The sequence below is a fragment of the Daphnia carinata genome, unplaced genomic scaffold (genome assembly GCF_022539665.2).
Source record: "Daphnia carinata strain CSIRO-1 unplaced genomic scaffold, CSIRO_AGI_Dcar_HiC_V3 NW_026453105.1, whole genome shotgun sequence".
NCBI lineage: Eukaryota > Metazoa > Arthropoda > Branchiopoda > Diplostraca > Daphniidae > Daphnia > Daphnia carinata.
Genome location: NW_026712534.1, coordinates 216,746 through 237,871, shown reverse-complemented (window position 1 = coordinate 237,871; position 21,126 = coordinate 216,746). Strand labels below are relative to the sequence as shown.

The 21,126-nt window shown below is 42.6% G+C and overlaps 1 protein-coding gene and 1 pseudogene across 3 annotated transcripts in view; one reads left to right on the top strand and one right to left on the bottom strand.

The window, feature by feature from the left end:
* LOC130699943 (endocuticle structural glycoprotein SgAbd-1-like) overlaps positions 1-21,126 on the top strand; it is a 42,276-nt gene that overhangs the window by 2,871 nt on the left and 18,279 nt on the right. The window lies entirely within an intron of this gene.
* LOC130699939 (synaptojanin-1-like) lies at positions 13,473-15,466 on the bottom strand (annotated as a pseudogene).

Below are 21,126 nucleotides of genomic sequence, written 5' to 3'. Positions count from 1 at the left end.
ATCTCTTAACCTAGGCCATCTGGGCGGCGTCCAACCCATAGAAAACAACTTGATTTTTATTGCAACACACGTGGAACACAACATGCTCAACTGCTTTTTCAAATCGGCTGCATAATACAGTAGCCCCCCAGTTACTAATTCAGGAGTGTTAAGACAAAAAAACGTCACATGAGAAGCCGCCCAGCATCACCATCACCATAGTTTCACTTATTTATTAATTTGTCTCATGAAAACTAATAAGAATCAAAATCGGCTACTACTTGAGACAGACACTGGTTCGTGAACTAACGGTGGCAAAGTTTCCGCGTGACCGCTCCATATGCGGGCAGGACAACTCGGCCGTTCAGATTTTGTGTATTTGAAAATTTCTAGATGTTTTTATAATTTCAGAAAAATAATTTACTGCATCTAGTCATTTTGCTATGGTTTTAAGCATATGCTGCAACTTACAGTTCATAAAGAAACGTAGTTGTCAGTAACTTGGTCTTTATTACCTTCTATTTTTATGTCTCTTCCCAGCAATCATGTGGCTCCCACAATTGCAGGGCCTGCGAGTACACGTCCATGTTAGGGAGCTGAACTGCCAGGTTGCCAGTTCCCAACAGGACGTGGTGAGAAACAACAGAATGCAGTCATTACAAGGTGCATGTGGTAAAAAAAAAAGAAAATAAAAGATTGATGTTCTGTGTTATTGCAACTGTGGGGAAAAAATAAGTTGAAGCAAATTTAGGATCGTCATTATTCATTTTTGTCATTTATTGTTAATCCTGTAATTCTAGGATTGACATGGCGTTATCATTATAGGACGTATCTTTATTTCCCCTGTAAACTGGTGAAAATCAAGGCGAAAGGTTTCGATTTGTGCAACAGTAGAGAATACCCTAGTTTTCACAGATTATGTGGGTTTCAATCGCAATCGCCAACAGCCGGAAGGGAAGAGAATGTCTTCAGGTACATGACAACGTCATTAAAGGACGGGTTACAATATTATACCTCATTTCTTATTACCAATGCCACAGGCTAGTGGCGTGCATTAGGGGTGCTTATAAAATGAGGATAAAACAAATATGGAATACGTCGAATGGGCTCATGGAACAGCAACGGTAGTATATCGAGTGTCACACAGCTGTTCGCTATCAAGTCTACATTATTTTACAATCATGGGTAAGTATCGTTTTCAAACTTAATAACACGTTTTATTAATAAATTCGTGGTAGATTCTTTCAGAGTTTTGACTTTTCCTTCAATTAGTTGCACCATTTTGATAAGGCCCTTTGTTTGATTCATTTATTAAATCGCATTCGTTTTCCACTTGTAGCTAACTAGGCCATAAGGCTGCTGTTGGCTGTTGTATCTTGATGGCTGGTGAGTCCATGGGTGGACCAATGACGCTCGTTTTCTTCTGGATACTATACACCACTCCGGCGTCCTATACGACACCACCAAGGCACCTGAGCACTACAGCGAAGAAGCCGAGTATTACACAACAGCATACGCTACTCCAAGCTACTACACCGATGCTCCCAAATACTACGCAACGAAAGCACAGGAGCATTATACAATGGCCGTGGGTATCCATCAGTCATCACCAAGGAAAATGATACTCTCTCGATGAGTGTATACAAGGAATATGCAATAGAGGGATATAGTGTTTGCTACCTACTAGCAAACCAGTTCAGTGGTTTCTCATTTATAACGGCCTGGACGAAAGTCAATCAAAAAAGTATGGTTTCTGAGATTATGAAACTGTTATATATAATATTCAGTGGTCGCCAAATCATAAATGATTTAAATCAAAAATGATTTAAATCATGATTTAAATCGGATTTTTATGATTTTGATTTAAAAATCATTTTTAAAATGGGGATTTTGATGATGATTTTATCGTTCACACAAATCGATTCCAAATCAAAATCAAATAGTGTTTAGGTTTACTTTAAGTACAGGACCATTAGCCATTGTTCTTATTCCCTTTTGACAGGATTATAGAACATAGTGTTTATAGTAAAGTATCTAGTGCTGAAGTGTTTGTGAGGATAATAAAAACATGGCTTCAAACGAATCGTTAGATGAAATTGATTTTGAGGACATTAATGTTGTTGGCTTAGAGCATAGTTCGACTCAAAATTCTTTCTTGTGGTTCAAGGTGGGTATTTTTTCCCTGTTTGTTTTTCCAAAAGATTTGACTGATTCAACTCCCTTACAACCAAAACATTCGTGGGAAGTGTGGATTGTGTAAGAAATTGATTTCTGGGCGTCGAGGTGCAAATACCAATTTTTCGAGACACTACGATCAGGTACAAACAATTTTATGCGAAAAGTGTTGACTCTTTAAACTATGCTATTTAGATCCACCCGTCTGAATATTCCACGTTCAAGCTTCAAAATGAAAAGGATAAATTAGCAGAGAAATCTGAAAAAGAAAACGGGTAGAAACCCTGCCAAGACTAAACTTACTGATAGCCAGAAAATTGCAGCTAAAGCTAGGGCGAGTGAGTTTTTTGTCCGAGCTCCACTTCTTATAACTGAGCAAGAAAAAATCAATCAAAGAATTCTAGATTACATCATAGCCGACGCTTTACCCTTATCAACATTGGATTCCTATTTTTCAAAAAGATGTTGCAGGCCTTAAATTCAAAAACTATTTTGTTCTCGTCCAAAACTCTTTGCTCTTTGATCGCTAAAGATTTCGCAAAATTTCATAGCAATTTAAAGGCTACATTTAGCAAAGTAGCTGTTGTTTCTTTGACTACCGATATTTGGAGTTCGAGGCGCAGAAGTTTTCTGGGTGTGACTGCCCATTGGCTAGATGGAATTACATTAAAGCGCCACTCAGCAGCAATCGGTTTAAAGAGATTCATAGGTATTACTTTATACATTATATACATTATGTCATGATTTTTTTCCATAACTTACTTTTACTTATAGGAAGTCATACGTATGACAAAATCGCAAATTTCATCCATTCCATCATTCTCGACTACGAACTTGCAGGAAAAGTCCAACATATTGTCACAGACAATGGGTCTAATTTCGTCAAAGCTATGCGGGTTTATTTTGCCTCTCCCTCCATGGCTTCTGCTGATGAAAACAATAGCCAAGAAATCAGTTCTAATGTTTGTGTTGAAACTATAGAAACAGACAGAGACATGGAAGAAATTCCAGAAGAAATTCTATCCCAATTAGCTGGAGAGGAAGTCGATAGCGTGTCAGTGAATGACAATATTGAAGAAATTGATTCTTACGAGCTTCTAAGTTCTACTGTTTGTGACGACGATGAAGACAGAAACATTTGGCTACCGGCTCATATTCGTTGCGCAGCTCATACTTTAAACTTATTGGCAACAACCGATATGGAAGCTATCTTAAAATCTAACTCGTCTTTTAAGGTTTTTTTCAATCGAGCTTTGAAAAGAGTTACAGATCTATGGAACAAGTGTGGCAGAAGTACCAAAGCTAGTGATCTGGCAAAACAAATACTAGGTACAATTATTGTGTCACAATCATATAACAGTATAATTTTCATCTCTCGAAATCGTTCGGTTTGCCACCATATAGGTCGTTATCTCCCAACTCCTTGCCCAACGAGGTGGAATTCTTTGTTCGATTCTTTGGCTGTGGTACTAAACCTTGACCATAAACTCCTGATTTCCTTATGCGAACAGCTTGCCATCCCATCTATAAACGAAGAAGATCTTGAATACCTATTTGAATATGTTGCAATAATGCAGCCTATTTCAATTTATCTGGATCTTCTTCAGGGTGAGGACAACTGTTTCTTGGGCCATGTTTTGCCGACGCTAACCAAAATACGAGTTAAGCTTGAAGGCTTAGTGCTGGAAAAGGGCAATTTAATCCGCGACAAATTACTTGAGAAACTTGAGCAAAGGTAACTAGTATTGCTAAATTAGTAGCCTACTGACCATGTAATGTATTGCCTACTTTATATTTGGTGCTCTTTTCACTAAGGATGACTACATATTGGCATCCGTCTCCCATCCTAAATTCAAGTTTACCTGGATGTCATCTAAAGATGATAGGGAACACGCCCGAAGTAGATTAAATTCTAGAATTAATAGTTTTTCTAAACGTGTTGTCCCTTCTGCTTCTTTGTCCTCAAATAACGATCCCTATAGCTTTACTGATGATGAGACCTCCCCAACTAAAGATGAGATTGATCTATATTTGTCTGACAAAGACACTAGTTTGTCAATGTTAGACAGGAATCCATTAATTAAATCTATTTTTATTAAGTACAATACTGCTGTACCTTCCAGTGCCCCTGTAGAACGTCTCTTCAGCATTGCTTCATTGGTGTTAACCGCAAGAAGAAGCCGGCTGAGAGACAAATTGTTAGAGTACATGATTTTGCTGAAAATAGCCAAAAAACTCTAGGAAATTTACAAATTCAAAGTGTTTCTGCTTATTTATTCACTACTTCTTCTACATGACTAAAAGATTTGATTTTGATTTGATTTTGATTTGATTTGAAAAAAAATTCTAGAAAAATGATTGATTTTTGATTTGATTTTTAGTGATTTTTGAAATGTGATTTGATTTGATTTAAAAATCATTTTTCAAGTGATTTGCCGATCACTGATAATATTGGACTACCTACCCGATACCATATACCGTTGCAATCAATTTTGTCTGATGAGTTTATTTTAAAATTTTTTTATTTCGTTGGTTTAGTGTTAAACAATATTTTTTATTTAATTATCACACGGTGCCCAAAACAAACGGATGAAAACACTTTCTCTGTGTGAATGTCGTTGGTTTATTGTTTTCCTCTACTTTCGCCATTATGTTCGCCATCAATAGGATTGCGCGTTGAGATTGTTGTCTACTGTTACGGATGTTGCCGGCGTCGGACCCAGACCGTGGAAGCAGTGGATGATGCGGCGAATAGCGGGGAAGACGAAGATGAAATAATCCGATGGATATACGGGACAAGTATATTTACTACACAATTGGGGTACAACACAATTCACTTAGGGGTTACGCGAAGGGAAGCCAGCAATATGCGGAGCTCCTTCTTAGGACCACTTGGTAGACGGCGAGTTAACTAACTGCTTTTCATGATTGACAGCAGATGACCCGTCGCATACCTTTCGGTCTGCCATCTAACAAGCGGAGGTGGAATCGGGACACTAGATGGGGGTACATGATAGGATATAGGGTTTCTCGTAATATTCGGCTCTTCCTGACTCGAAGTTCCACGTGAAAAACACAAATAAAACACAGAGGGTTTTCTGGAACTTCGAAATGGCCCCGAAGAAAAGAAGATAAACCAAAAAGAAAACAAAAAGGAAAAACACTACTGACTACTGAAGAAGAGAAAAAAAGTACGAGAGAATGAAAGAAAAAAAAAATTCTCCCTGAGGCTCACGGCTCTTTACACCCACCCAAATGACGGCGATTTACGAAAGCAAAAAAATAATAAATAACAAATAACATCCCCGGCATAAAGAAGAAAGAGAAAAAAAAGAAAACAAACAACGATTTATCAAAACAAAAGAAAAACAAAACATCAAATGACATCATCACCCCCCGCCCCAAGAAAAAAAACAGAAAAAAAAACAAAAAAACACTGTAGCAAAACCAATAACTTTACCCCAAAAACGAACACGATAGAGAAAGAAGAGCGTGTACGTGTTATGTGTGGTAGTCTTTCATCCACGCAGGCCTTTTTGTCCGTCTCCTAGCTCTAGTAGTTGTTGTTGGCCTGTCTTCTTGTGGCAGCTCTTCCGACTCGGACGAAGATGCGTCGCTCGAAGATGACGAAGATGAAGACTCGTCGACTGCCACATTTTCCGAAGCGTCCCACTCCACATCCGACCGACCATGGAAGCGACGAATCTGGCAGACGTGGACGTTAAAACGCCTGTACGATGATTTCTTCCGTTGCGCGGGCAGATCTTCGACTAGGTAGATTGTTTGTGATAGCTTCCGCACCACCTGGAATGACCCCACAAATTTAGGAAGAAATTTTTTGGTGGAATTTTTCTTTCTAGGCTTCCGTCGAACTAGAACAAGGTCACCATGGAGAAGCTCGGATTCCGGCTTCCGAACTCGATCTGTTCTTTCCTTGCTTTTCCGCTGTTTTTCCACAATGCGCAAACGAGCTGACGACCTCAATTCCGAAACGCGTGACAAAAAAGTGGTATGTGGTTCTTGTTCGTTCTCTGGCCAAGGAAAGAGATTCTCTATGGCCAGGACTGGTGGACGACCATTCACTAATTCAAACGGCGTTACCTCGGTTGGGGCTTGGCGGGCAGTATTAACAGCGTACGTTGCGGCTGCTAAATGTAAGTCCCAGTCCGTATGTTCGGCGTTGACGAAGGCGCATAATGCAAGGGTTAATGTAGGATTAACTCATTCCACTAATCCATTGGTCTCCGGATGGTCTGCAGTGGCCAAAATGTGTTTAATATGCCAGCGCGTTACCCACTCGGCAAATATCTGAGACGTAAAGGCTGATCCCTGGTCGCTAATAATACGTTGTGGTGTACCGTGGCGAAAGATAATGTTCGTCTCGAGGAACGACGTAACAAATTTTGTCGACGTGTCAGGAACAGCAGCAACCTCGACCCACTTCGACAAATAGTCTATGGAGACAATTATATGACGATGGCCAGAAGCAGTTACCTTAAACGGGCCCAAGTGATCAATTCCGATCAGCTGGAACGGAGAAGACGGTGGTACGATGGGCTTGAGCCGGCCAACCACCTGATCAATTGCGTGTTTGTGTGTTTGGCAAAAAGAACAAGATTGTACAAACATTTTTACGCTCCTATCCAGCCGTGGCCACCAAAATCGACTTTTAATTTTAAAAAGAGTTCTCTCCACACCCTGATGTCGAGATGAAGGAGAATCATGACATGCTTCCAAGATTTTTCTACGAAGGATAGAGGGAATAACGAGTAGCAACTTCCTGCCAGAATGTATGTTTTTTTTATACAGAATTTTACTACGGATGACAAAAACTTGGGAAATTTTACAGGGCGTAAGGGTGTCTAATGCTACAAATATTTTCCGTAGCTGGCCGTCTTGTTGTTGCAAGAGGGCGAGCTCTTTTGAGGCATAACCGACTTCGGGTTCCCTTTACAGTGACTGCTAGACAATCATCTGGCCGAGAAACAATGCCGTCGGCAGGGTTCCTGGACAGTGTGTCCGCAACAATATTATCCGTACCTTTCACGTGCTCTATCGTGAATGTAAACTCCTGCAAATCAAGCACCCACCTAGCAAACTTCCCCTTTAAGTCCCTTTTCCCCATCATCCACTTGACGGCTGAACTATCCGTCTTAACAAAAAAATGTCTCCCATAAACGTAGGTACGCAATTTCTTGAGTGCCCACACCACCGCCAAACATTCCAATTCATTGGCGTGATATCGTGTTTCGGTGTCCGAAAGCCTTTTGCTGATGAAAGTCACAGGTCGATGTCCTTCACCAGCATCTTGCGTCAACACTGCTCCAAGACCAGTTGAAGTAAACAAGACACATATGCCATTTTAAGCCAGCTAAAACCCTATCCATTAAACGTTGGAACGTCGCCGGAGCATTGCTCAACCCGAACGGCAGACGTGTAAACTGATAAAGACCGTCTGGGGTTACAAATGCTGTCTTCTCCCGATCTTCCAACGCTACAGGCACCTGCCAATATCCACTGGCCAAATCCAAACAAGAAAAAAAGTGCGCACCTGCTAGCCTGTCCAAAACATCGTCAATGCGAGGTAACGGATAAACATCACGTTTTGTTACCGCATTTAGACGTCTAAAATCAATACAAAAACGATAGTCACCACATTTTGCTTTACGAACTAAAACGACGGGCGAACTCCAAGGGCTAAAAGATTCTTCGACAACACCGTCTTCTAACATCTCTTCAATCTTTCCCGCAATAATCTGACGTTCGAATGCTGACACCCTGTATGGCGCAGACTTCACCGGACAAGCATTCCCCGTGTGAATATGGTGCTCAACTTCGGTGGTTTGACGATCAATTTCCCTTTTTGACGTCGGGAAGCATTTTCGTCGGCGTCCAAGCATACCCAGAAGTTTTTCTCGTTGACCAGAGTCTAGTCCCTCCCCAATTTTAACTTGAGTGGTGAATTTGGCTTCATCATGTGCTGGAAAAACGGTGGCACAGATCTCAGAGGCCCCGTCTGTCAAAGTAGACAAAACGGCGTCGTCGTTGACTTCAACGGCATAAAAGAAATGACGTCGCCTTAGTTTCAACTCTACAGGGGAATAATTTACAAGGGGTATCTCCGTCAGTCCTCTATTTACCGTCACGACACTGGCTGGTATCACCCACTCCTTCCCCGGCTTCGAACAACAATTGAACTTAACAAAAGCCGTACCAGAGACATTTGACGATAATCTTCACTTCACAAAGACTAGCGAGTTGGGCGGAACTACCTGGTGTCCATCTGCCTTAACTGGCATCCATCCACGTCGTTTCGAAGGCGATTCCTCCGCGAAAGACTCTATCAGACCGTAGCTTACGTCAAAATCTTCTTCATTACTCCCCTCTTCATCCAAAAATGTTTCCTCCCTGCTGCTTTCCTCGTTAATTATGTGCACCTCTTCCGCCCATCGCACTATCTTTTTCTCCTTCGTCAAAACTTCCTCTACCCTCTTTCCTTCGCCCTCTTCGATTTCCCTGTACCGTTTATTTAAATTTCTCTCAATTAACCCTATTTCCCCCCCCTTACACCTTTCCCCGTTACGTTAATCTCCCCCTTACTTGATCTAACTCCCTACTTTCCTTCGCCACTACACTCTTATTTTGCTCCTCAACTAACCCTTCCCCGACTAATTCAATTCTCCTTTCCCTTACTACAATGCTGGTTTTACTTTCCACTACCCAAGATTAACGCGAATGGAGCGGTCCTTAGTACGGTGACGGACTTGAGTTTGACAAAATTGTGCTTCCACTTACGTTCAACGGTAGTGCTCCCTCTACTCGCACTAGCTTGTTGTCGACGCCTCTCAGTTTAGTTTTCGTGGCCTTCCGATGAGGGTCCATAAATTTCCGCACGACGGTTAGCCGTACCGCACTAACGCTAGCCCCCGAGTCGACGAGTGCCGTAACTTCCCCAACGTTTTCTACCCAGACCTTAATAAGAGGCCGGGCTGGACGACTTTCAGACAAAAAAAAACCTTTTAAGGACGCCATTGTCCTCGACGAGATACCCCGTCGTTTTTTGCAGGACAGTCCCTAACGATATGGCCGTGTCGATTGCACGAATAGCACAATCTTTGCGCGGGCCCTCTTGGTGCAAAGCTTCCATCACCCATCCGCGGAGCACTAGGTCCGGGATTAACAGGGAGTCGTGATAGCGACGATGAAATTTGGTTGACCAAGCGGTCGCGTAGACTTTGAAAGAGTGCGGTCAAATCCTGTGTTGCTGGCGCAGGGACAGTTGACTGAGTGGCTGTTAAAACAGGGGGCGTTGGTTGTAATGTATGTGCATTTGTAGACGCTGGCACGCTGGGCACTGGAGGCGTTAACCCAAGTTCCTCCAAGTCTCTGAGTCGCGTCAAGAAGGCCATAAAGTCTACCGGTAAGGGAGAAGTTAAGGCTGCGACGTGAATGGGGTTCACGAGACCTCTCAGCAACATCTTGATGACGTCAGCCTCCGGTAACGGGACGGGACAACGAAGGCACAATCGTCGCTTGTCCAACCCGAATTCAAGGCAAGATTCCCCTGGTTTTTGTACCCTAGACTCTACGAGCGAACTCCACTCCAAAAACGAAAGCGCTCGAGCAAAGTTTGTCACTAGTGCGGCTGACCAAAAAGCCCAGGTAGTGTGATGGTGTCCCGTTTGCACGTGCCATTGGGAGGCAGTGCCCTCGAGACGTGTCACAGCAACCAAAAGTCGATTCTCCTCTGTCCAACCCTCTAACCCACCAACGCGTTCCACATGGTCAATAAACCCTTGCGCATCTTCGCCAACAGCACCCGAGAAGCGTGGTATAGAACTGACAGCAATCGTCGACGGACGGACTGTCTGGGCAGCTGGCAAAGCGGCAGCAAGTGCTTGGATAGCTTCGTTGTTCTGTTGTTGTTGCACGTTAATCATTTCGACGAGTTGGGCAACCTGATTTTGCCTCGCCGCACCGTCAGCCGCTGCTACTTCAGCAAACCTATTCAATGCCACGATTAGCTCGTTATTGTCTGCCATGTCTGTTGATGGAGATGCTTCTGCCGCCAGTACAAACTCCAACTTCGGACAGCTCGTTTTCGTCGCAGGTGAACGCGGCACCGGACGAACAATACGTGCTCTTGCTGTTGTTTGACGAGCTTTTCCCCTCTGATTCCGCAGGTAGTACTGTGGTTCGAAGCCAAAAAAGGGATCTGGGACGTCGGGATTCAAATCCAACATGCAGAACCAACCGTACGAAAATTCCAAAATACCAAAACAAAAATAGAAAAAAAAAGAAAAACAAGCGCGAAAGGCAAAGAAAACAAAAAGAAGGCCCAAAAAATGAGAAGAAAAAAAAACAACAAAAGAGCAGAGAAAAAAAACAAATAAGTACGTTCCTACTAAGACACCTCCCCAAGATCAGAAGGTCGACAAAACAAAGCAAAAGCCAAAAAAAAAAGTTGTTGAACGCAACCAAAATGGCGAGCCAAAAAAAAAAAAAAGCAACACCATAACAAAAAAGTACAACAAAAAAAAAATATTCTCTGTGGGTGAGAGGGGAAACAAATCACAAAAAAAAAACACAAAACGCCGTCAAACCCAAAAAAGGAAAAGTGAGAAGCCGAGCGAGGTCTCACAGCGTAATTCGCACCCAAAAATCTTTTCCTTGTCCACACGAAAAAAAAGTAGAAAAGAAAAAAAAAAACACTTCCGCACCGTAAATCCGATCGCTAAGGGAAAAAAAGAAGAAAAAACAAAATATCACACGTGACAAAAAAAAACGTGTGAGGCGTCCCAAAAAGAAAAGAAAAAAAAAAAAAAAGGCGGAACGTGCAAGACAAAGCGGGGCGGACAAAAGGCACACCGCAAAAAAGATACAATTCCTAACTACACACAGTACAAACCAAAATCATGCGCTGGAATTGTTTATTTAATAGCCCGTGGCTATAGGTAACAAGGGTTGAAATACTTACCTGTACCGTTCCTCCACCCTTTAACAAAGACGTCGCGGCGGGATGGGATCCACTCCCCTTCGGCGCAGGTAAGGACCATCCACAATGGCGGCGACCAGGTACGCGAAAATTTTCCTTCTCACGTGGGCGGTACGCGGGTCCGCTGCAGGCAACTTTTTTTTTTAAAAGTTGTTCGATAGCCTGGCGGAGATGAACATCCTCGATCTTCAATCCTCCTCAATCCCTCTTCTGACACCAATTGTTATGGATGTTACCGGCGTCGGACCCAGACCGTGAGAAGCAGTGGATGATGCGGCGAATAGCGGGGAAGACGAAGATGAAATAATCCGATGGATATACGGGACAAGTATATTTACTACACAATTGGGGTACAACACAATTCACTTAGGGGTTACGCGAAGGGAAGCCAGCAATATGCGGAGCTCCTTCTTAGGACCACTTGGTAGACGGCGAGGTAACTAACTGCTTTTCATGATTGACAGCAGACGACCCGTCGCATACCTTTCGGTCTGCCATCTAACAAGGGGAGGTGGAATCGGGACACTAGATGGGGGTACATGATAGGATATAGGGTTTCTCGTAACATCTACCAGTCAGGTGGGCATTATAGCGATACAAAACCGACACAGCAACGCCAGGCGTGAGTGTATCGCATTCACCAGTGACGAACTTCAGGTTGGCATGGACGAGTAAAGGCAAGACAAAAACCGCATCCAACAAAAAACTCTGCGTATTTTTATACTGTACGCAATAATTTACCGTATACGCGGAACTTGACCACCGGTGTGACGTTGTCGGAACGGACATCGGCCCGTGCTGCTCGTACATAACAGCACCGGGTTTACTATTGGGATGTTACTACTTGTTGAGTTTCCTGTCAAGTTTGATGGTACAGTTGTGCCATTGAGGGTCTGACGTGCGTTAGCTGGACGACGATGCTTGACTCACTACGTCCCACTTATTTCTAATCGAAACTGCTCAGAACGTTGTAACAGAAGGAACTGAAGGCGAATTGATCATCTTATCTGTATAACTTTGTACCGTATAAGAAGGAGTCAATACGATAAGTTTGTGTTTGGAATTTTTAACTTAAATGGATGCAATAGATTTCATTTTATTATCTAAGACGGTTTCCTTGTACCTTGTGATACAAAATTAGGAAAGACAAACAATATAAACGTCGTACCAGTGCCGATCGGTAATACCACAGTTACAGGCCGTGGAGCGCTGCCTTCCGTGCAAAGGTATCAGATTATACTATGCCAACTCCATTGACGATCTTTTCCTGTCACGCAAGTGCCCATTTCGCACATATTCACATTGTCTCGAAGCAAAGCAAACAAACGACCCACAAGCCACGGATAAAAAGAAAAAACAACCGGGAAAGCTAAAAGGCAAAAGAAACGACACCGAGTGCCCCAATATGATACCAGGAAACATTTCTTCCATACCTGAGTCGCAATTTCTGTTACGCAACGCTAGTTAGACATTATTTTCGCTACCTTATTTTTAATAGACGCCTAGTGGTACATGTCACAAGGAAAATTTTTCCACAATAACGTTGGGTAACCAACGTAATCCCTCACCGTACTCGAGAACACGTAGTTTCGCAATGACGATGAATTCACCATAAGCCGTAATTGATTTGAATTCACTACTTCCATTACTAGAACTAAAGTCAAGGACTATTACGGATTATGCATTTTCCTGTACTCTCTATTATGATAAATTGTATGGATAAAATCTGCGTACGTAGTAGTCATGTTAAGCAATCTGCTTTCTTTACACGATTAGATTTCATTTGAGGACAATCACTTAATGATGTTCTTGATCAATCGCATAAAATTGAATGAAAAACATAAAATATTTTATCTCTGGGGCAAAATATGAAAAAAAAGGTGAATTTAACAAACACTTTGTACCTATTGCTGTTAATTGTTTATCTCTACGTGTTCACACGACATGATCTCTTCCGTTAAAACCTCCAAAAGTGGAACGGCATTGCGGTCATGGCGTTTGAACATTTCGCGAGGACGATGGAAAGCAAGTTCCACGTGCGTTCCGCCTCTCGACCCCTTAATGAGCGCAACAGGCTGCTTCATTCAGCCGCTGCGAGGGGCGCGGTCGAGCTCAAGTAATTTACATCACTGATTTATGAAAACTAGACCGTTAGTTTCCTGTAAAACTCTTATAAAAAAAAACGGCGTCAAATTTTGTTACCTGAATACCGTCGGTGACGGTACCGCAAAATTTAATCAGGATTTTCCGAATATTCTCGTGAAGTGTATTTTCATCGAGGCACCATGACGTCTGTTCACTAGCACACGCACCCGCAATCGGGTCAGAGCCTCCCAACCACGTCTTCCAAGACCCATAGAGTTTTTTCTCTGCGTGTAGCAAGAATTTCTATGTCTATGAAGGCCATCACAGGCCTATCATCACTCTGTTTTAGTTCTGCACGACCGTAACAGGCAGTTCATCCTTGGTTTTTGACCATGATCACGTCGTTTGCGTAACAGTACACGATCTATTCATGCCGGGGTGTCATAATCGTGAGAGAAAGGATAGTATTTGTGCATTGGCGAAAGCTGAATTCACATTCAACGTAATTCACGAATGCCTTGCGCTTGTTGAATTTTTTAAAACGAAATCTGCTGCTCCACTTTGTTTCCATGATGGAGAGAGATGCGTCGCGTGACCTTGCGTAGTCAGCATTGCGCTCAACCCACTGAGATTGGCCACCGGCAAAGTGGCTGCAGATAAAACACAGCGAAGTGTTGCGCAGCAAAAAGCGGATAGGTACGCCACTTTTATTTCCCATTGCACCACCAAGCCCGGTTTTGACTGACTCTGTGGCCACGTCTCGCACGTCAACCGCTAATTCGTGTCGAATAAAAACGTAGCGACATACGCCAACAAGTTGAACATAGGTCAGTAACGCGAATGGGCGATCCCGTGAAAGCACCTTGAACGAAATCATTCACACATTACTGAATGTCTAATTGGTTGATTTCATGTCCACTAAAACCTTTTGTAGCTCAGTTGCCTAGGCTTTGGCGTTCTCACTGCTCGCTGCCATCCATAGTCTTTGGTCCACCATGTTAAAATAATACCATGGTTGTTAGGTAGAAGCTAAAAGCAGCTAACACAAACAGTCACTGTGATTCTGGAGGTTTCCACCTCTGCATTCTTGGTGATAGTCGAACATGGTATGAGGCATCGACTCATAACAGCGTTTCTGGTCAGCTTGGAAGAGTTGACTAAGTGAAGCTTCCCCTTCTTTTGCACCGACCATGTAGAGACCGAGTAGATTCACGATAGCTGTGTCATGATAACGCCCTTGCATGAGCTTCAAATGGCGTTCTAGAGCTGGTGAAGAGGCTTCGGGGCCGCGTGAGAATCTGACTTTGGGGGCCGCGTGAGAATCTGACTTTGTGCGACCCTACTTGAACTCCTGGTTTCAACGTACGGATTTCAACACTGCCACATGTTACTCGTAACAGCCAGTGAGAACAATCAATTCCATAGTGTTGCAATGGTAAGTGCAAAAGCCTGCCAATTTTAGAGGATCATTTTTAAAATTATAATTGTACAGTGAACCAGCCTATAGGGAATATCTACCTATTCCAGAAGAATCTGTTGTCTGTTCCACGATTCTGCTGAAGCTTTTGGGTGCATAATGTAGCATCAGTTGGGTCTTCACCAGATGACTAGAGGAAATAGAATGTTCCAGAGTTAAACAGCTTCCGAAAGCTCGGTCACTCTCTCTTCTTCTACTGTCTGTGGCCTTCAAAGGTATAAAAGTTGTTTAATTGATGCGTAAAACTTCAGATTCCCCAATCTTCCCAACAGAAATACAACTTGTAACCAAGACTAGGTATTGGTAAGACAACGTATATTACAAGGGCCCATCTCCTAAATAAATTGAACTATCAAAGTTCAAAATTATTTTCAATTTTTATTCTAGTTCATTTGACAAACCTGTATTAACTAGTAGTACACCAACACATCCCTATGAGTCAGAAAGTTTTGTATACAACATTTTTACTACGTCAACCTCAGCAGGACCTAGGAAATATTTAGGAGTTATATATGCAATTTTGTTGGTTTGTTTTTTAGCTTTTTTGTGAAAAAAATTAGTTTGATTACCCAAAGCAGCAATAACTAAAGATTCAAAGAGAAGGGCTTCGTCTCGGTTCCGTTGTTCAAGCAAAACACTGTCCGGTCCCTGTCCATTAATTTTATGCCAAATCTTGTAACATTTTCCCATAGCCATTTTCGTGATCTAAATTTCAAAACAATACCCGGTCGATTGTATTTAGAATGTCATTAGCTAATATGTGTAACGAAGCCGAATATACTACTTTAACTTTTTCTCGCTTTTGCTTCAGTAGTGAATACAAGTCTGGGCACGACAATTGCAACACTATGTACGCTGTGCAGCTGACCCAAATGAGCACCTGCAGCTGATTCACGCAGTCGATACGCCCCAACACCACGCCACATCGAACGGCATCCTCTGATTGGCTGCACGCGTGAGTTACACAAGCTCCGCCCAATCACGCCACTTTTGCAAGATGCAAAGTTTCGTGATGAACCCAGCTATTGATGAAGATCAGACAAGTAGTTGCAGCCGAGAGAAGTAGTTGCCTTAAGCCTATCTTCCTTGCCTTATTGAGTAGTATTGTGTCTTAGTTAATGTTTCCATACTTAAACCTTTGAGTAAAATCTCGTTCTCGTCCCAAGTTTTTTCGGACATTGTTGTCCACTCTAAAGTGTCTGAACTCTTGTCGTGTACCGCTTGCGTAGAAGCCGAATTCCAAGTTTGCCTTGTGTCGTTTCTCTTCCATTCTTTCACTCGTGAGTTCACGGTAAGACCACCTGGTTATTTGTTCTTTCTTTTAACTGTTTCCTCAAATGTTCCTTCTTATCTGTTACTCTCTTATCTTTTTAATTCTTGTATCTTAGCTATAATAAACACAGACGTCATTGTGGGTAAAAACGCCTCTGAGTTCACTATCATTTTTTTATTGTCTTAATTCCGTAAAGTTCATCTTCCCACACGGGAAGATGCTTTACATTATGGTGGCAGCGGTTTCTCGAACTCAACCACAATGACGGATGGTGTTATTTCTGGCGGACATAGGATACCTCGCACGCCTGTAAGCACCCCCTTGTTCCCCTAACGCCAGTGGTACAAATAACCGACGAAACAGTTGCTAAGTTAATTGATTTTGAGAAACTATCAGGTCGTTCTTCGTCCACGTTAGATAAGTTTCAGGGCTGTAAAGCGTCAAAAGCAGACACTGAGGCCGTTAAGAAATCTGCTTCCCCTGTTTTGAAACCTGAAGTGCAGACAGATAATACTCAGTTACGTAAATTACGGTCGAATCCTGCTTATGAGGAAGTCGCTCCGTTCGTTAAACCCACCAATAAACAAACTGGTACACGTGCTAAGTCTACTGCCGCAGCCACTCAACGTCCACGATCGGTTTATGCTAAGTTCTTTTCTCGTCTTGCTCCTCCAAAATCACCTACGAAAAGCGAATCAAAGGCTAGTCTCCTCTCGAGTACTCTTTTAAGCTTCTTTCAAAAGAAAAGCCCAGTGAATGGACGATCACCTCAACTTGAGTCTCCATCACCTATACCACGAGATCCAGAGCAATCCATCCAAAGTATTTCCGACGCCGTCGAGTCCAATTCCGTCCCTGATATTAGCACTCAAGTGCCTGAAGGAGAGGGTGTTGGACTTCCAGTCACACGACCCGAAAATTTGGGACCAGCTGAACCGGCTACTGAACGATTTCGGGCTGAGGGACCGCCCCCTGGGCAAACCGCAGTTGCTGACGGACGTGGAGACGCCGACAATATTCCTGAAATACTTAGCTGCGATTCAAGAAGTGAGGGCCAGCGGGCAGATAAAGCGGACGACGCGGAAGGCGGATCAACAGGCGTCCGAGTTGACGACGTCCTTTACGACGTATGCGAGGCAGTTTACGACGTTCCTGCTAGGACAGACGTACAGCATAGAGGAACTACAGACGCTCGTACCAGCGAAGGACACGACCCTCTTCGGCTTTGTGCCGAGAGTGACGACGCAAATCAGCGAGGAGGAGAGGCGATACGAGTTTCTGATCCTGGAAACGTTCGAATTCTCGATCCACCTAGAGAAAACCTTGTTGGAATTCCAGCTGTCTCTTCTCACGGCCATACTAAACCTACTCTCGTTCATAAGAAAACTACAATCAATCACCAGCTTGGAATCACTGTTACCCGAACTGATACTCCTCGGGAACAGATTGACCCACTTCCGGAGAGTGGCAAGACCGTGCCACAAGCAGCTATCGGCCATCGTCAAAGACCTCCTCGCCCAGACTGCCAAACAATTGAAACAGTTGCTATCGTCCATTCGGGAAACCCAGGAAGAGCTGGAAATTACCCCAACTTGTCCGACATTATCACAGCAGAACGACAAGCGCAAGACAGAACAATATTGCCATAAGCAAGGGGATAATCCAAAGTCGGACAAAGATGAGATCAAGGATGTTCTTCACGAACTCATACAGGCTGTTAATCGACTCCAGCAAGATAGGAAAGATTACTCTGCGGCTACACCAGGCACTCCTTATAGGAAACAAGTTTCATTCCAATTGAATAACGCCAATCAAGACAGAAACTGGAGGCCTCCCCAGCATCGTCCCAGTAACAATTATAATAATAATAATAATTTTAATCCTAACCCTTACCAACACCAATCTTCTCGATTTCCAAACAGACCGACGCTAGTTGCGTCCTCTTTATCGAGGCCACCTAGCAATAATAATAATAACAGGTCAGATCAGCAGACCATAACGTGTAATTTTTGTGGTTACCGCAGTCACACTCAGTCCAATTGTCGTCAATTTCAGCGTCACACTCTGGAACAAGCCCAGCCTCCAATCTGCTATTCCTGTCGAGAAATTGGGCATAAGTCTAATATTTGTCCAAAATATAGGAATTCGCAAAGACCTAATATTCCAGGCCCCCCTCGACACCAGGGAAACCAGTAGCTATCAACTGTAGCTTCGGGTCAGTTGATAACGAGCCTCATACTAAACCCCGACAAGTCGCAAAATTAACCACTATTACGAATGAATCGACCCCTAGAATTCCATTGAAAATTTTTCAGATCCCGTTACAAGCACTATTTGATACAGGTGCGTCTAAAAGTATTATCCATGAGGGATTATTTAATAAGTTACCCCCTAGAGGTCAGGTGATCTGTAGTCAGCTTGACTTCGATTTATATGATGTAGGGGAAAAAAATTTACATACGCTGGGAAGAGTTATTTTACCCGTACGATACGGAGAAACAGTCTTTGAGCAAGAATTTATTGTAACTAATGGTGTTTCTGAGGACTGTATCCTTGGATGGGATGCAATCCAGAAGCACGGATTTCGGCTTGACGGAGAAGCCAGGAGCATTTACCTAGCGAGGGATGAGCAGGGATCAGCCATCTCTGAGATACCCGACATGGCAGTTACTACGATCTTAAAGACGACGCTATTTCGTCAGACGTCGATAGTAATTGCAGCGGAAATGAAGGGTTCATTTCCGTATGTCCCACAAAATACAGCGTTTATATTTTCCCCAGCAAAAGATCTGCCAGCAGGCAATTATATCGAAGAATTTATCGGCAATGTATCGGGAGATGGAACTTATAAAATTTTGGTCGAGAATCATTCACTACATCAAATCAAAATTCCTAGAAACACTAAATTAGGCATAATTGACATAGTTGGAAGTGTTATCGGAAAAATTTCTTTAGCGAAATTAGAAGATAATCCTAAACCAGTAATTGAGCCAATTTTACTCACAGAAGTAGATTCCGAATTTCAAGAACCGCTTTCAAAATTATTAATCGACTTTCACGACTTGTTCGCGTCCAAAGATTCAGAATTAGGAAACACCAACCTTATAAAACATACGATTGATACACAAGGACGAGGCCCCATTCGACAACGCCCATACAGAGTAACGAATAACCAAAGGAAATTATTAGATGATAAAATTCAAGAAATGCTTGATGCAGATGTAATTCAATATTCGCATTCCCCACGGGCTTCACCCGTGGTTTTAGTAGAAAAGAAGTGTGGAGAAGTAAGATTTTGTGTTGATTATAGAAAATTAAATAGTATTACGAAAAAAGATTCATTCCCTATGCCTAGAATAGACGAAACATTAGACAAATTATATGGGAAGAATTTTTTCACAACTCTTGACTTAGCTTCAGGCTATTGGCAAATTCAAATTGATGGTCCAGCTATTGAGAAAACAGCGTTTGTAGTGGAAACCAACCTCTACGAGTTTAAACGTATGGCATTTGGCTTGTGCAATGCACCTGCCACATTCCAACGGCTAATGAATTACGTACTGAAAGACGTTTTGGGAAGTAAAGCATTAGTTTATTTGGATGATGTTATAATCTTTTCCGACACTTTCGAAGATCATTTACGTGATATTCGAGAAATTTTTGAATTATTACGAGATGCCAAACTGAAATTGAAACTCAAGAAATGCCAGTTTATTAAACGCTCAGTAAATTATCTAGGTCACGTAATATCGACCGATGGTATTAAGCCTGATCCGAGCAAAATTGACAAAATAGTCAATTATAAAACACCGACTTCAGTCGACGAAATCAGATCATTTCTCGGATTAGCTGGATACTACAGAAGATTTATTAAAGATTTTGGATCGATTGCCAAACCGTTAACTCGTTTAACTCATAAAGATTTTAGCAGGAAGCCTTTTAGTTGGGGACCTGAGGAACAAGTTGCTTTCGAGAAATTGCGCAATTCTCTAGTAACGCCACCAGTTCTCGCTTACCCCAATTTCAATAAAAAATTTATCCTTTTCACCGATGCCTGCGATTACGGCATTGGAGCAGTGCTATCTCAAATTCAAAATGGCCAGGAACATCCCATAGCCTACTCCAGTAGACAGTTAACAAAAGCAGAATCGAATTATAGTACGACAGAGAAGGAAGCCTTAGCAGTCGTAGATGCCATTAAGCATTTTAGGCATTATCTTTTGGATAAACCTTTTGAAATTATTAGTGACCACCGTCCCTTGCAATGGCTTAAAGAATAAAAAGATAATAATGGTAGATTAGGTAGATGGGCTATACCATTGGTCGCAACGAATTATGAATTAAAATATAGGCCGGGACGTGTCCGCCAAAACGCAGATTGCTTGTCACGCTTAAAAGTAGCCAGTATCCAAACTGAAAGCAAAATTACCTTAATTTGCGAGAAACAATTGGAAGACGACCTTTGCATAGCCATTCGTAATTATTTGGATAACGGAGAACTCGAGGAATCTTTTTGTTGTAACCCTAGCCTCAGGCTAATGACCGAGTTAGGTCATAGTGTATCGTAGAGGTAACGTTGATGACCCAACGAAGGTCACTGGGTCTTGGGGGTGTTCATCCTCAGTTGATCCTGGATATTACACCGAATAAGACGACTTAACCGCGTTCTATTCCTTGAGTAATTACGGAAGCAATAAAGCAAAACGGAAGCAAAGACATAACAGTGGCGACGAGTAATTAAGAACCATGGGGGACGCATTATTAGAACAAATTCGTGACATTTTGAGGGGGAATCGATCTGGACCTACTTTTGGCCGTATCAGTGAGTTCGACTCTACCAAGGTGTCGTGGTCAGTGTACGAAGAGCGAATGGACCAGTATTTTTCGGCAAACAAAATCACAGAAGAGGAGGACAAGAAAGCAGTGTTCATTACAGTTATCGGCGATGACACTTACACACTTTTGCGCGATCTTCTTTCTCCGGATCTACCATCAACAAAAACCTTCGACGAGCTCCGCACCAAGCTACGTGAACATCTCAGTCCAAAACCTCTGGTAATTGCTGAAAGATTTCGTTTTAATAATCGCGTACAAAAATCAGACGAATCCGCTAGCCAGTTTATGGCAGCTCTCCGTCATCTT